Source organism: Danio rerio, chromosome 12 (assembly GCF_052040795.2).
Source record: "Danio rerio strain M-AB ecotype USA chromosome 12, GRCz13ab, whole genome shotgun sequence".
Lineage (NCBI taxonomy): Eukaryota > Metazoa > Chordata > Actinopteri > Cypriniformes > Danionidae > Danio > Danio rerio.
This window is the reverse complement of record NC_141032.1, coordinates 25,830,567-25,846,012: the sequence shown is the minus strand read 5'-3', so window position 1 is coordinate 25,846,012 and position 15,446 is coordinate 25,830,567. Positions and strand designations below refer to the sequence as shown.

The following is a 15,446-nucleotide window of genomic DNA, read 5'->3' as shown; positions in this document are numbered from 1 at the left end:
TTCTTTATGCTGTAAATTCACTTCTTTATTCACTTGTTAATAATTTCTCCAACAACTCAGGTTCCAAAAGATGTCAGTGGCTACCTGTTGGATTATTGGACTTTTTTGAGGTCAAAGAAAGTGAGCTGTGCCTGCCATCTTTTTATTATAAGTATTATAAGTATTATTTAGTATTGCCATACATTTATGGGTATATTATATGTACAGTATATGAAATCTCAATTAATTGAACATTTTACTCAATTACAATTAATGAGCGATTACTTTATTTTATTTTTCCCCTCATAGCTCACTGACAGGTTTTGTACAGTAAATATGCTGACATATTATAATTTCTGAATGAAAAGTAGATTACTTGATTTTGAAGGAACCACACACCATCTACTATCTATGATTAAACATCAGCGTTGAACAGCTGAAATTAAAGCACATGTTGCCTAAAACAAACAATCACTTTTTTCTTATAAAAAGTGAAAATAAATAACTTGCACTTTTGTAAACAAAATAAATATTTTTTATGTTTTTCATAGTAAAAGTAGAAAAGTATCTCTTCTGATCGAATTGATCGACTTGATCGAATATCAGTTCTGAATGTTGATTTTGATTACTTTTTGATTAATCGCCCAGCTCTATTATATATAACAAAGTCAAGCAAACTGAAAAATGTGGCAAATGCAAGCAATGAAGAACACAGACAAAGAGAGAGGAATAAACCGAACAGGTCTAGACCTGGCCTTAGATAGAATTTAGATAGGATATCCCTCCCAAGCAAGTGTTTTTAACGGTCACTTACTTTAAGGGTGTCCTTTGACGGAGTGCATGACAGATAGGAATGCACAAGATCCATTTCGTTGGAAAGGAAAAAGCTGTCTGAAATTATGAAAGAAAAACCGAAAACTATACTAACTAAGTAATTACTAAGCAACTGTTTAAAAGTACTTCATAAAAAGCATAAATATGTCTTGATATAAATGTGTGTCTGGATGCAGATTTAAGGTTGGGCCTATCTGATGTTTAGCAGGGTTCTGTTCAAGGCCTTGTGGCATTTATGTATATTTCAAGACAAAGCTTCTTTACGAGTGCTTTACAAAAAGGTAAAAATATTATAATTAGTGTTACTATTATGACTATTTACTACTGTTTTGTGTTTAAAAATGAACTAATTTACAGTAATAGCTTGTACTACCATTCAAAATGATAATATAATTTCAAATAAATAAACAACAAAGCATTTTAAGTTTTACTGTTGAATTTATTCACATTTTAATCTTTTTAATGCTCTATTCATTAGATCAAAAAACACAATAAAATGATATTAAATAAAAAATAAAAGCACTTCTCTAATAATAATAATAAATCTTTTATAAGACTATAAATGTCTTCACTAGAAATTGACTATGTAGCTTTTGTTCAGTTTTTGCTTCCTTTTGGAGCTTAACTCTACTGATGTTAAGTTGAACTCTACTTAAGGCTTAACTAAATTGAGTATTTGTCAGTTCTGTCTAATCTTTACAAACACATCAGCTGTCAGACAAGGTATTTTTACCTCATTCAGGACACATCTATATGGTCCCTGCCTCATTCTCCATCTGAAGGCCTTCATGTGTCAATGCACACCAACAACCACCATGGAAGACCAGAAACAGACAGCAACATTATTATCTGTTTCATCCTTAAAGAGATCTTTCCTGCCGATGTCTGCCCGTGACTACATTTTTGAACACCCAGGACCTTCAGTGACGTAATGTGGTGGTATCTGGAAAAAGAAAAAAAGACACACATACAGATAAATGTTAAGAGATATACAGTTACAGTTTCTTTATTTTAGACACTGTCATGCAACGGGAGAAGGTAAATTGCCCGGCATACAGATGGATTAGTTAAAATCACTGGGATTGTTACAGGATTAAGTCTGTTCTGGCATTTCCATTGTGTTAGTGGGCTGGCAGGGTTTGGGCCCATTCATCCAAAAATAACATATGGCTTTAAAAGGGGGGAGAAAATTACCCAGCCGAACGGCAAAAAGACGACAGAGGCATACTGACAGCTTTTTTAGATACAACTAATAACAGCTGACGCTTTGTGTAATTATGTTTTTGTTGTCATTTCTAATTTTCTAATTTTGACTTAATAATGACATACACGTAATCAAAGTCAAAAATCCACAACTCAATCTGCAAACACTGGCTTGTACACATAGCAGTATGACACACTACAGCTACAGTAAGCTTAGGTTTCACTCATTTCAGCCTGTGCACTGTAATTGCATGGTTGTGTTTCCCATCAACCAAACCATTTCCAAACTCAACTCTCATTAAATACAGTGGGAGGAAATGTTTGTGTCTGAATGTGATGTTTATGGGCTATATATGGAGAGATGGCCTCATCTACACAATAACACCACTGAAACTGAATTCTCTGGAAGTTTAGTAGGAAACATGGGATTTTAACAGGCAAAAGTTATTTCAGAGATAATGCTTTATGGCTTGGTTTGTCATTTCAAATGAATGATAAGAAACACAGAAATGCTTCCTAAAAGATTGTTTACAGTTTGGAAAAGGGGAAAGTGAGTGGAAATACTTTAGCTGCATAGAACCCTAATTTCCCATACCACAATGGAGTAAAAACTGATCCAATGGGGGTTTAAAAAAGCTCTAGTTGAAATAGCAGTTGCTGATGTGCTCTTATGTGAACATTAACATACACACTGATCTATTTATTGTTGACCAAAAGGGCCAGTTGTAAAGAGTGTAATAATTTTTTGAACTTACAAAGATTATTCATTCATGTTCCTTTTAATTTAATTTTATTAGGGGTCGCCACAGCGTAATGAACCGCCAACTATTCCGGCATATGTACCCAGTACTGGGAACTTACAAAGATTATTGGAGTACATACACTCACCGACCACTTTATTAGGTACACCTGTCTAACTGCTTATTAACGCAAATTTCTAATCAGTCAATCACATAGCAGCAACTCAACGCATTTAAACATGTTGACATGGTCAAGACGACTGCTGCAGTTCAAACTGAGCATCCAAATGGGGTAGAAAGGTGATTTAAGTGACTTTGAACGTGGCATGGTTGTTGGTGCCAGACAGACTGGTCTGAGTATTTCAGAAACTGCTGGTCTACTGGGATTTTCACACACAACCATCTCTAGGGTTTACAGAGAATGGTCCAAAGACAAAAGACAAAATATCCAGTGAGCGGCAGTTCTGTGGTGATTCCAGAGGTCATAGGAGAATGGCCAAAGCTTAAAGAAAGGCAACAGTAACTCGTTACAACTGAGGTATGCAGAAGAGCATCTCTGAACTCACAACACATCGAACCTTGAGGCAGACGGTAGCAGAAGACCACACCGGGTGCCTCTCCTGTCATCTGAGAACAAGAAACTGATGCTACAACTCGCACAGACTCACCAAAATTGGCATATAGAAGATTGGAAAGACGTTGCCTGGTCAGATGAGTCTCGATTTCTGCTTTGATACTCGGATGTTAGGATCAGAATTGGGCATCAACAACATGAAAGCATGGATCCATCCTGCCTTGTATCAATGGTTCGGGCTGGTGGTGTTGTGATAGTGTGGAGGATATTTTCTAGGCACACTTTGGGCTCATTAGTACCAATTGAGCATCTAGTCAACACCACAGCCTATCTAAGTGTTGTTGCTGACCATGTCCATCCCTTTATGATCACAGTGTACCCATCTGCGAATGGCTACTACCAGCCGGATAACACGCAATGTCATAAAGCACCAATCATCTCAGACTAGTTTCTTGCTAGTTTCTTTTTTCAGTGAATGAGTTCACTGTACTCAAATGACCTTCACAGTCACAATTTTGAAACCAAAAGAGCACCTTAGTATGTGGTAAAACGAGAGATTCACATAATAAATGTGCAGCCGACAATTCTATTGTACCTAATAAAGTGGACGGTGAGTGTATATACATTTTAAATTTATTAGTTTAATTAAATTTTTTATATTATTATATATTATTAATTACATCTTTTCACGTGACAATACTGAAGAAATGACACTTTGCTACAACGTAAAGTGGTGGGCATAAGTATATATATATATATATATATATAAATAAAAAAAAAAATATATATATATATATATATATATATATATATATATTTTTTTTTTTTTTTTTTTTTTTTAAGCTTTTTTTCATAGTGTCTTTACCTCTGACTGTACTAGTAAATTTGTAAACTGTATTAGCTGGAAAACAAATTGAACAAAATTGATGTATTTTTACATTACCTTTGTCAGCTGATACATTCATCTCCTATTAAACATGTCCTATTTGGTCTGATTTCCCACAAGATGAAACCATGCTTGGTCTGATTCAAATGCAATCAGAGCACAAGCAGAGTACAGAATACAATATTACCCCATTTACTGACTCCAAGTGCTTGTGTAAGAAACCGCAAGCTGCCCAAGTTTTCTCCCTTGTCGCCACAAAGCATCCTTGCAGTCTTGCAACGGAATGGCAGGGTCAGAATTCCCCATTATCTGGAGTCTATTCCAATTACTTACCCCATTATTGCAGAGAAAGACAAAGCGCACAGGAAATGAGATAAATGTGCTGAAATTACAGCCTATGATTGGGTCTCCGCTCCCACTACTGACTGTGTCTGAATCCATTTGGGAAGAAATGGTTCTGTTGCTTCAAGTATCAGAGCCGTTTTATTGTGTCTGCTGAAAATAGATGCAGTGAGTTTGTACACTCAAATGTCTGTTCATACCTACAGTAAGAGCTGAATGGGGTGAACGGGCCTCCTAAAACAGTTCCAGAGTCGAGCGAACATCAAAATGTCTTTTTTTCAACCTAACATTAAGGCATACACACTACCCTGTAATTCAGTGTACTTTGACCTGGTTTCAATTTGAAGGCTAGTGTCTGCAAGTCATACTCTCTCAGCGTGGAACCCAAATTAAAACAGACAACTAAACTGGACCAGCCCCCTTTAAAGCGGTAATTAGCTTCATGCTAATCAGAAAGCATACTAATGGTAGTGAAATGTCAGCCTAAACCCAATTACTGACAAAGACCTATAAGCAGACTGTGTGTTGACATAGTGACAGTTGAAAAAGAAAGTAGCTGGTTAACATAGACATGTAAACTATCCTCATATTTCATCTTCGGGCTAAAATCAGAAGTCTGGCCATGCTCACAAAAACTCACTAACCCTCTGGAATCTGGGACCGGGATGGATCCATGTCAGGCCCAAGACCGCAAAGATCTGTATCTAAACTAAGCCCAACATACCGAGGTCAATGCTTTCAGTGTTGCTTCTAGCTGAGCTTTCGCCTTTTGGACTGGTACATTTCAGGTCAAGATTCATCTGCAATATTCCTGCCATTTGTAATTACATTCAAATTAATATTTGTGTCTCTTTTAAATTAAAATTGCAATGTGCAGAAAGCAAATTAGTCTGTTTATCACCTAAAATGGATTTGTATTGGTTTTACGCCTGTCATGAAATAATTGCAAATGATCTGCACATGCATTAAGTTTTTAGCTAATGTAGCGGTTATTAGATTTAAAAATGGCACATTTGCTATTTACATAGCAGACTTTGTAAGTGGAAAAACTAAACACTTCACTTGTGAGAAAACAAAGCATCCGCACAGGGATAAATAATGAGCCTCCACCATTCAGCCTCTTTACTTTTATTTTACTTTACTTCTTTACTTTCGTGGATAACGAAACGGTGTTGTAAGCGCTCCACTGAAGACATCCATTATCCTACATATTTAATTTTGTTTGTTAAGCGCAAAGATTTATTTTAAAACTATTTCTAAATTCAGCTCTAATTTTCAGCAAACAAATAAATGAACAATAATAACTAAGTGTGGTCAAAAAACTGAGTTATATCCAAACACTTGTCTTATTCCTATGCCTCATATGGTGATGCATGCGTTTACAAAACCCAACAGGTGGACAAATCTAAACTTGTTTTTATTAAAACACATATAAATATGCAAAAAGAAAATACTACTACTACAAATAATAACATTATACAAATGCAGATTGTCATGAATAAACTGAAAAAAGCTGAGGCATGGAGGCAGTGGTTTTTATATTTATGTAGGAAATAATAAATTTTGTTACATTTGAATCCTTTAATACTTTTTCATTTGTAAAGATATTTATGTATTGCTGTACATCCTGCAAGTATTAAGCAATGTGTAAGTGTTTGGACTGGCACAAGCATAACTAGCGCACTTTGCGCTGGACTTTAGACAAGCTTTCTGTTGGTCAATGATGCAGTCTATTTCATTTTTTTTTTTAATAGCAGCGCACCAACAATGTGCCTTAACACACCTCCTTTATGCCCATGACATATTTGCCCATGAAAATTACAGTTGCGTTGGTCTGAAAATAGCAACAAATCACGCCAAACACATCTTGTGCCTTATTGCACAGGGTGTATGATAGGGCCCTAAACCTCTGTACTAAGTCTGATAACATATTCAGCAAAAACTGTGCTACAATAATATTCAAGCAGTATATATATATATATATATATATATACACAATCGTGTTTTTTGGAATAAAAAACTGGTGTTCGTAAAATAATAATATTAAAAAGACCTCTTTTGTGTTTATGGCTTCCAAGTTACAGCTGAATGAACTACTTACTCTATTATTAAATGCATTCTTTAATTACTTAATTGTAAACAAAATCTTTACAAGCATGAAACTAGATTGCTTCATGTAACCAAGTACCTGTCCATACAGCGATGGGATGTTTTGATGTTCAGTTTAGTTTGTATTTTACACAGTACAATGCATGAGGGCTCAAAGCCTTTAAAACAACTATTTTTGATTAATAATAAAAGCCAAAACAGCATGAAACTATATTAGCATAAATAATAGCATTATTTAATTACATTTGAATTAAGGCTATATGAAATTAATGTAGGTGCACATTACAACATACGAACCATGTGTAGTGTTTTTTTTTGCTTTAATAAATTCTTTCAAGTTAAACCCTTTAAACCCAAAATTAAATTGCCCTTACTGCTTTTCTTGGACCCCAGCGAAAACGTCAAGTAAATTAGTTTGATTACCAGCGACAAGGTGAGTAATCATACTTTGGACAGGAGGACTGCAGCTCAGTTTTCAGGTTGTGCCAAGTCAAACCATCACACTACCTACATATTGGGAACATGCCAGAGTGACCCAGAACTGTCTGTCATCACCCTTCTCCAAGATTTGAATCTGCCTGTAACACTGGACCACAAAAGGTGCCATTCTGTTTACTTTGGCATGAAAACAGCTCACAAGATCACACTGCATAATGCATCTGTATATGCTTCTGTGCCTTTCTGCATTTGCCAGCTGGCCAATTTGTTTATCAATATCTTATAATCATTTATTTTGACAGGCCAGTTGTAAATTCTGAACTTGGGGATGGCAAAGTGAATCCAACATTCAGTGATGAAGTGACTATTCAGCCTGCTCTCATAAGAAAACAAATTATTTTACATATTGGCAGAAAAGTGTGTAATTCATATGAGTTTATACAATTTTAGTAAAATAAAAACATTTGATTTTTAAAAGAAGATGTGCCACCAAAGCCCACCCATAAATACTGTTATTGGTGGATAAGCAAATCATACTAAAATTTACAAATGAGATTGCAAACTGATACAAATGAGCCACTAAATCAAAACGTTACACATTGCCGTGAGAATGTCTTAGACTGTTTTATTATTATTATTAAACAGATGCTAATATACAAACCTTGTCATCAGTAAAAAAGGCTGTCAATATTGCTGAAATAGTATAAGACTGAAATAGAACACTGGTTGTAGTAGCAAAACGTTAATATACAGTTTAGTTTTACAACAGATTATTCCCCAGAATACACCATCATTATCATATACCAGTAACGTGAATAATAAAAAAAATTAAATCAATACGACTTTAAAAAACTCTGACGCAAATGCTAATTCAGATGCTTTAACTAATCCGTTAATATAGTCGACTTCAGATGTGAATGCATGCTGAAAGAAAGTTGTTTCTCATTTTAAAAGGCTTTTAACATTTTGTGGTTGTTTGAATTAGTTTGTGCTGTCAAACTGTTGTATAGTATAAACAGAACATCACAATAGTAGGGATGGGTTCTGATCCTCCCATAGATAAATCAATGCATAAAGTTATTTTTGTTTACTTTGCACACAGGAGTATTCTCGCAGCTTCATATAATTATGATTGAACCACTTATATCACATGGACTCATTTTGACTGTTTTTGGTTCCTTTAATGGGCATTGAAAAATGGATATCCAGTAAATCTAATCTTTCTCCATGTACAATAAAATTGTAACAATCCTGTGGCATTCATCTTTCAGCAGGAGCAGAGACTATAACATTAATGTGAAGAAAACATGAAAGCTAAACTGTTAATGCAGCCAAGGATAAGAACATTTAAATAAGATACACAAACCCCGTTTACACTGTCAGGTCTTGATGCCCAATTCCGATTTGTTGCCTATATCAGATTTTTTTGCTTGTCTGTTTACACGTTCATTTAGGTTGTACTCACACTATCAGTGTGCCAGAGCGCAGTACACTTGTGTGCAGGGCTTAAATGAACGTGTAAACGGACAAGCAAAAAAATCTGATATAGGCAACAAATCGGAATTGTGCAAATGCTCCTAACCCCGAAACTGAAAGCGCGACGTGACTTTTAAGGGGCTGTTTCATATGGATTTATTAACTGTTCAGTGAATGCAAACTGTCGTAGTTTATTAAAGACGCAAACCCCTCATTTCATGACAGCTGCGCACCTTCAGCAACCTCATAATTCCTGCAGCACGAGGACTTTATGACTGTTTACAAGCGTCAAAAGTGGCGGATCTGTTTGGCGAGTTCTGCTATCTGTGCCACACTAGCCACTGCGAAATATGCAAAGTGTTGTTTCAGCAATTAATTGGTGAGTCCTGATTTACCCCCACGCAGTTTATGTAATGGTATGGCACTGAATCCTTATGTGTGTGCGCACTGGTGTTAGAGAGAATAAAGTTGCCCTGTGTAGCCCGCAGTGCTTGTTTTATTAACGACAAAAAGCTAAAGTTACAACACGAAATTCGCCCAACTTTAAAATGATTTTGAGGCGGAGGAGGTAAAAAAGGGCCGTCAGCTTGCGCTTATGTCTGCTCTGTTTACTTTTCGGAGCCCCAGCCATCGTGCTTTAATCCTCATCAGTCACGGAGGACGACGCTTGTGGTGGGCACGTTGTTATGATGACTGCGCCGGCGTGATCTTCTTGCAGTCAAACAATGTAAAAATGATTTAAAGTGTAGTGTACGCATTACAGCCTCACATTTGACAACCTCTGAGCGAGTGGGCGTAACCGCCGTAAACTTTTGATTTTCAAGATAGCCTCGCTGCAGCCAATTACCAGCATTTGATCCGGGCATGTTGACAAGATTATACCCTTGGGTATCGAAATTTGGTACCGAACGAAAATGATTTTTTCGATACTCGATAGTATCGAGACGATTCGGTCGGTGCTTAAAAAGCATCGAACTCGATACCCAGCCCTACACACTAGTAACACTCTACATCAGAACACACATGTGATGATGACTCAGGTTTTGCATTTTCTACATATTAGGCAAACAAATTAGAATGAATGTGTAATGTGAATAATAATAATAATAATAATAATAATTCCTTACATGCTGCTTTTTTGGACACTCAAAGTGCTTTACACATTTTTGGGGGAAATCTCCCATCCATTTGGATGACGCAACGTATTGCGCCAGACCACACACCAGCTGATTGGTGGTGTGGCTGAAGCCAATTATGTTTTGGGGATGTTAGGAGGTCATTATGGATAGAGGCCCGTGGGCAAATTTGAGTTAAACCCCTACTCTTTTTTTGAAGGACCACAGAGAGTCAGGAAGGAACAGGACCTCATTTGAAAGATGGAGCTCACTGAGCCCTTCACTATACTGGGGCGTTAGGACCCACACAGACCACAGGTTGAGCGCCCCCTGTTGGCCTCACTAACACCACTTTCTTCAGCAACCCTGCTTTGCCATGTGGTCTCCCATCCAGCTACTGACCAGGCGCAGCCCTGCTTAGCTTCAGTGGGCGACCAAGTGAGAGTTGCGAAGAGCTTCAAAAGGATTAAATCTCAAAAGGATTACTTTTCAAATTAGAATTGGAGTGCTTTCACATTTGGTTTGATTTCCTGGTTCATAACAGAGTTCAGTTTAATTATTTGAATCAATTAATCGTTAACCAGGGTAAGTTTCTAGTAGGTCTAGTAAGTGACTATTTTAGATCTGTTGGGTTGATTTGTGCTGCAAACAGAGGTGTAAAGTAACTAATTACAAAAACTCAAATTACTGTAATTGTGTAGTTTTTCTCAGGAATTGTAATTTACTAAGTAGTTTTAAAAATGTGTACTTTTACTTTCCCTTGAGTACATTTTTAGTGCAGTATCGCTTCTTTTACTCCACTACTTTCCTTTAACCTGCTGACCCTTTTTTTATGTCTATGGGGATTGGAAAAATCTGTCCTGTGATTCCTGTCCCATCAATCACACATAGAAGGTAAATCCCATCATAACGAACTTCCTCAAGACATGGGCGATTTATAACTGTAGCAAACTGTTTAGAAGTATTAAAATGTCAAAAATGGCAAAATCTTTACACACAATGACCCAGAGACTGTTTATATGCATGTCACTGATGAGAAGAGGATGGATATTTTCTGTATGATGACCGAAATGGCCCTAAACACCCAGCAGGCACAAGACCTCAACATGAGGTCAGATTGACTTTGTACCTCAATGTTGTGGGGACGTTGCATTTTGTTTGGAAATGAAAATCGGGTTGACATCAGAACCCAATGGTAGGCCAATGTCAATGTCCAACATCCAACCTAAAATCAACTAAATATCAACGTCTAATGATATTACAGCTTGACGTTGTGTGGATATTACCATTTTGACGTCAATTAGACATTGGATTTTGGTTGCCATACCTGAGGAATAAATGTCAGTATTTGTCATCAATATGAAGTTGGTTTAAGATGTTGGCTTGATGTTGGATTTTGGTCAATTTCTAACAACTTGAAATCAACCAAATATCAATGTCATTTGACGTCGTCATTGGACATCAAAATAATGTTGTCCTTAGATGCTGGCTAAACATAAATTTTTAGTCACCTGTCATCACAACCTAAATCTAACCTAATATTAGCGTCTTATGACGCTGTGTGACTGCTGGGCAATAACTACAAGCTACAATGATATATACATTTTATAAATACATGAATGATATAGAAATGATATATAAATAAAAAGCATGCATTTTTATTTATTACTTCCAAGTGCCTAAACTTAATTTAAAAAAGTGTAATTAGCTAGGTCTCCATTCCAATCTGTTCAGTCTAATTCAAACACATGCATAAGCCGACTTTTTTTCCAGTCACTGGATTATTGCATGTTCGTTTTCTATCATTCTACCATCCTTGCCATCCTATCTCCTTTTTCCAGTCTCTGGAAATGTGTAAGACTTGGGCAATGTTGTCACACATGTATCTAGGCTCCATGCAAGTCAAGGCTGTTCAGTGTACTATCACAGAACATTATGATAACACACCTGCCAGATGCAGAGCTCAAAATCTCTCTCACACACACAAGGCCCAATTACGACATTTCCACAGATAGTGGATTCAGGACTCATTTGTCTTCAAGGCTGTAGATATGGAAGAGTTCTTCTGAATCAAGCTCATCCCTCATGATTAAAGCTGCATACCTTATTCGTATTTATCTACTCAACCCACTCGTGTAATCAATCTTTTTTCTTCTGTCTGTGTCTAAAACATATTTTGCTCTGCTTTTTTGTTCTTTACAAATATCTCCAGGTTCCGCAAAGATTTCTTCCATTTCAGTGTGTTTCATGTTTTTCCGTATCACCTTTTGGACAAATAAGTAATAAAGATAAATAAATCAAATAAGACGCTAAATATTTGCACAAAGTTGGGATGGAATAAGGATGTTAAAATATGTGTGGCTTGTTTTAAATCTTAACCAGTAAAAGCACAAAAGTTTCATGCACAAAAGGAGAATTCTCAAGAAATGCATCCACATGAAAACATATTACAGTAATTTAAAGTAAATTGTTTTGTAGGATTGTAATACATCACAACTCATGGTTCGGCACGCACATGACACACGGATTAATAATTAAGATCAATGAAGTTCTGGTGGCATCTAAACACTTTCTTAGGTTATTAAAGAAGTTTTCTGTCACTACTTGTTTAGCCTGCATTAATGCATTCAGTTTAAAGCTGCACAACTGAACATTAAAAGATAAATTAATAATAAATGATGATCATTTGCATATGCTTATTAATCAATTTTCAGGTAATTACAAAGTTACAAACAGTTAAATAACAGAGAAATACTGGCATAACTGTTTATACTTCAGATATAAACACTGATGTTTATGGTAAAGATTAAAATCACTGTTTAATGCAACTTGTTGTTAAAAATTGTATAGCAATTGCATTGTTTAACCAATAGGTGGTACCAAAAAATCTAGTAATTAATTATCAAGTTTTATATTTAATTTATTTAATCAGTAATTGAAAATGAGACCAAAAAAATCTAATGTATTGTACACAATTAAAATGTTAGATTTACACATTTGAAATTATCAGCAACAGTACCACAGATCATTTATCACAGGATTGAATATTTTACTTTTTTATTCAGCTGGTTATTTCTTGATTTTTATTTTTATTAAAATTACAGGTTCTAAGTTCTGTTTGTAAGGACCAAAAGTTTTTTTGCAGTATTGTTTTTGTAATACATGAAAAAGCAAATAACATTCGTCTCCTCCCTATTTTGGTGATTTGATAAAATGTTTCAATCTGTGAAATTTTGAAACATTACATAATAAAGCACTTATATTAATCTGTTGAGGTAATTCTATAGTTGCAGTAGCATTCCAACAAGTATACAGAAGTAATATAAACAGATTACCAAATACAAGTTTTCTACTAGGTATGTTATACTACAATATGCCAGAGTTTACGGTAGTAAATTCAGAGTATACTACATTATTTATTACAGTTGATCAGTTCCCCTTCGGTTGGGGAACTCCAGTGCTATAAGTGGATTTGATGTTCTAAATCCACGTATGGGAGATTCGGTTCAGAACCTACTTGTCTGAAAGAGTATTGAACGGGCCAATGAAAGCAATGAATTGGCAGCGTAAGCTTGCGCAGGTGTGCTGCATTGCCAATTAACTGAGCATATAAGCACACCTGGCGCCAGCAAACGCCATCCTTTTTTGCTTCAGAGACTTTTCTGATCGAGCTTCATGAGCGTTCCTCTTGCTGTCTACAGCCACATCGAGCGAACGAGTGACTCCCGTTCCAGAGCGAGTCCACGCAGCGGCAGACGGTCGAGCTGGGTTTTCTCCCTTGCCTGGCGTCCCTTTGGGTCCGGTTGTTGCAAGTTTTCCTTAAAGAGCAACACAGTCGTGCAGCACGTCCTTTTCAGGATGGCGCTCTGACTGTGCGTTTCTGGTTGCGGGGGTTTCCTGAATCCGGATGATGGGCACGATCACTGCATTACATGTTTGGGGGTCCAGCATCTTAATGTGGTGTTCGGGGGCGGTTCATGTTGTCACTGCGATGCCATGACCGTCGCGCAGTTGAGATCGCGGCTAACTTTCGTAAGAGAGCGAGCCACCCCAGTCGCCTCCTGCTCTGCAGCGGGTGCTCGGGCAGATCTGAGGGCTCCAGCGAGAGAAAATCCGCCGCCTTAGGGCTCGCGGACCTCTCGCTCCTCCAAGCGCTCCATCCAAGCTTCGGCTACTGGGAGTGATCCGTCTAATCAGATGGTAGCTCTCACGCTCGCTGACACCGGAGATCAGATGTCCTCCGCCAGTTTCTGCGGTTTGCGTTCGAAGGTCGAGCGTGGCAGTACAAGGTCCTCCCCTTCAGGCTCTCTCTGTCTCCACGGGTCTTCACCAAACTCGCGGAGGGTGCCCTAGCGCCCCTTTGGCTCGCGGGCATCCGCGTACTCAATTATCTCGACGATTGGCTGATTTTAGCCCACTCTTGGGAGCAATTGACTGCGCACAGAGACGAGGTGCTCCGGCATCTTCGCCTATTGGGGTTGCAGGTCAACTGGGAAAAGAGCAAACTCGCCCTGGTGCAGAGGATCTCTTTTCTCGGGATGGAGCTGGACTCGGTCACCATGGTAGCGCACCTCTCCGGAGAGCGCGCTTGCCTGCTGCTGAACAGTCTGAGGGAGCTCGACAGCAAAATAGTGGTCCCACTGAAATGTTTTCAGAGGCTCCTGGGGCATATGGCTTCCGCTGCGGCTGTCACGCCGCTTGGATTGCTCCATATGAGACCACTTCAGCACTGGCTTCAAGATCGAGTTCCAAGACGCGCATGGCATGCGGGCGCACACCGAGTCTCTGTTACTGCGATGTGTCGCCGCACCCTCAGCCCCTGGAACGACCCCTCGTTGCTGCAGGCCGGTGTGCCTCTGGGACAGGCGTCCAGTCATGTTGTTGTCTCAACAGATGCTTCCAGCACAGGCTGGGGAGCCGTGTGTCGCGGGCATGCAGCTGCGGGCCTGTGGGTAGGTGCCCAGCTGCATTGGCATATCAATCGCCTAGAGCTATTGGCAGTGTTCCTTGCTCTCCGTCATTTTTCTCCGGTGCTGGAGCAGCAACACGTGCTGGTCAGGACGGACAGTACGGCGGCGGCGTATTTCAACCGCATTGGGGGTATGCGCTCTTGCCGCATGTCTCAGCTCGCCCGCCGTTGTTTATTCCCTGACCGAGGGCACTCTCGGCACGGATGCACTGGCCCACAGCTGGCCTCGGGGCATACGCAAGTATGCGTTTCCCCCAGTGAGCCTGATCGCGCAGTTACTGTGCAAGGTCAGGGAGGAAAAGGAGCAGGTTCTGTTAGTTGCGCCCCTCTGGCCCAACCGGACCTGGATATCAGAGCTCTCCCTCCTCGCGACGGCCCTCTCCTGGCAGATCCCTTTGAGAGAGAACCTACTTTCTCAGGGACAAGGCACCATCTGGCACCCTCGCCTCGATCTCTGGAACCTCCATGTGTGGTCCCTAGACGCGAGGAAGACTTAGGCCGTACTCACACTAGGTACAGTTGCCTCGAACCGGGCCAAAGCACGCTTGTCCCCCCTCCCGTCTCCCCCGACGGCCCGCGCTCACACCATATCGGGCCTCGGCACGCTTACGTCATCGCTGCTGCGCTGTTCAGAAGCGCTCTCTATGGCAAGCCTTTTTAGCATTTAAATCTTTGTTCTGACTCCATAAATATATTTAGAGATATCTCTAATTATATTTTGACTAGTCATAATTATAATTCGACTAGTCAGAATAACAATTAGAGATATCTGCAATTGCAA

General features: G+C 38.8%; 1 long non-coding RNA gene across 5 annotated transcripts in view; it reads right to left on the bottom strand.

The window, feature by feature from the left end:
- The window catches only part of LOC147834466 (uncharacterized), a 171,341-nt gene that overhangs the window by 38,266 nt on the left and 117,629 nt on the right, over nt 1–15,446 (bottom strand). For 3 of the 5 annotated variants that reach the window (XR_015504132.1, XR_015504130.1, XR_015504129.1), the window contains exon 5: nt 1,547–1,756. This is a non-coding gene — a long non-coding RNA (uncharacterized LOC147834466). Of the gene's footprint in view, nt 1–793; nt 871–1,546; nt 1,757–15,446 lie in introns of all 5 variants that reach the window. The other 2 variants (XR_015504131.1, XR_015504133.1) reach the window with 1 other exon arrangement.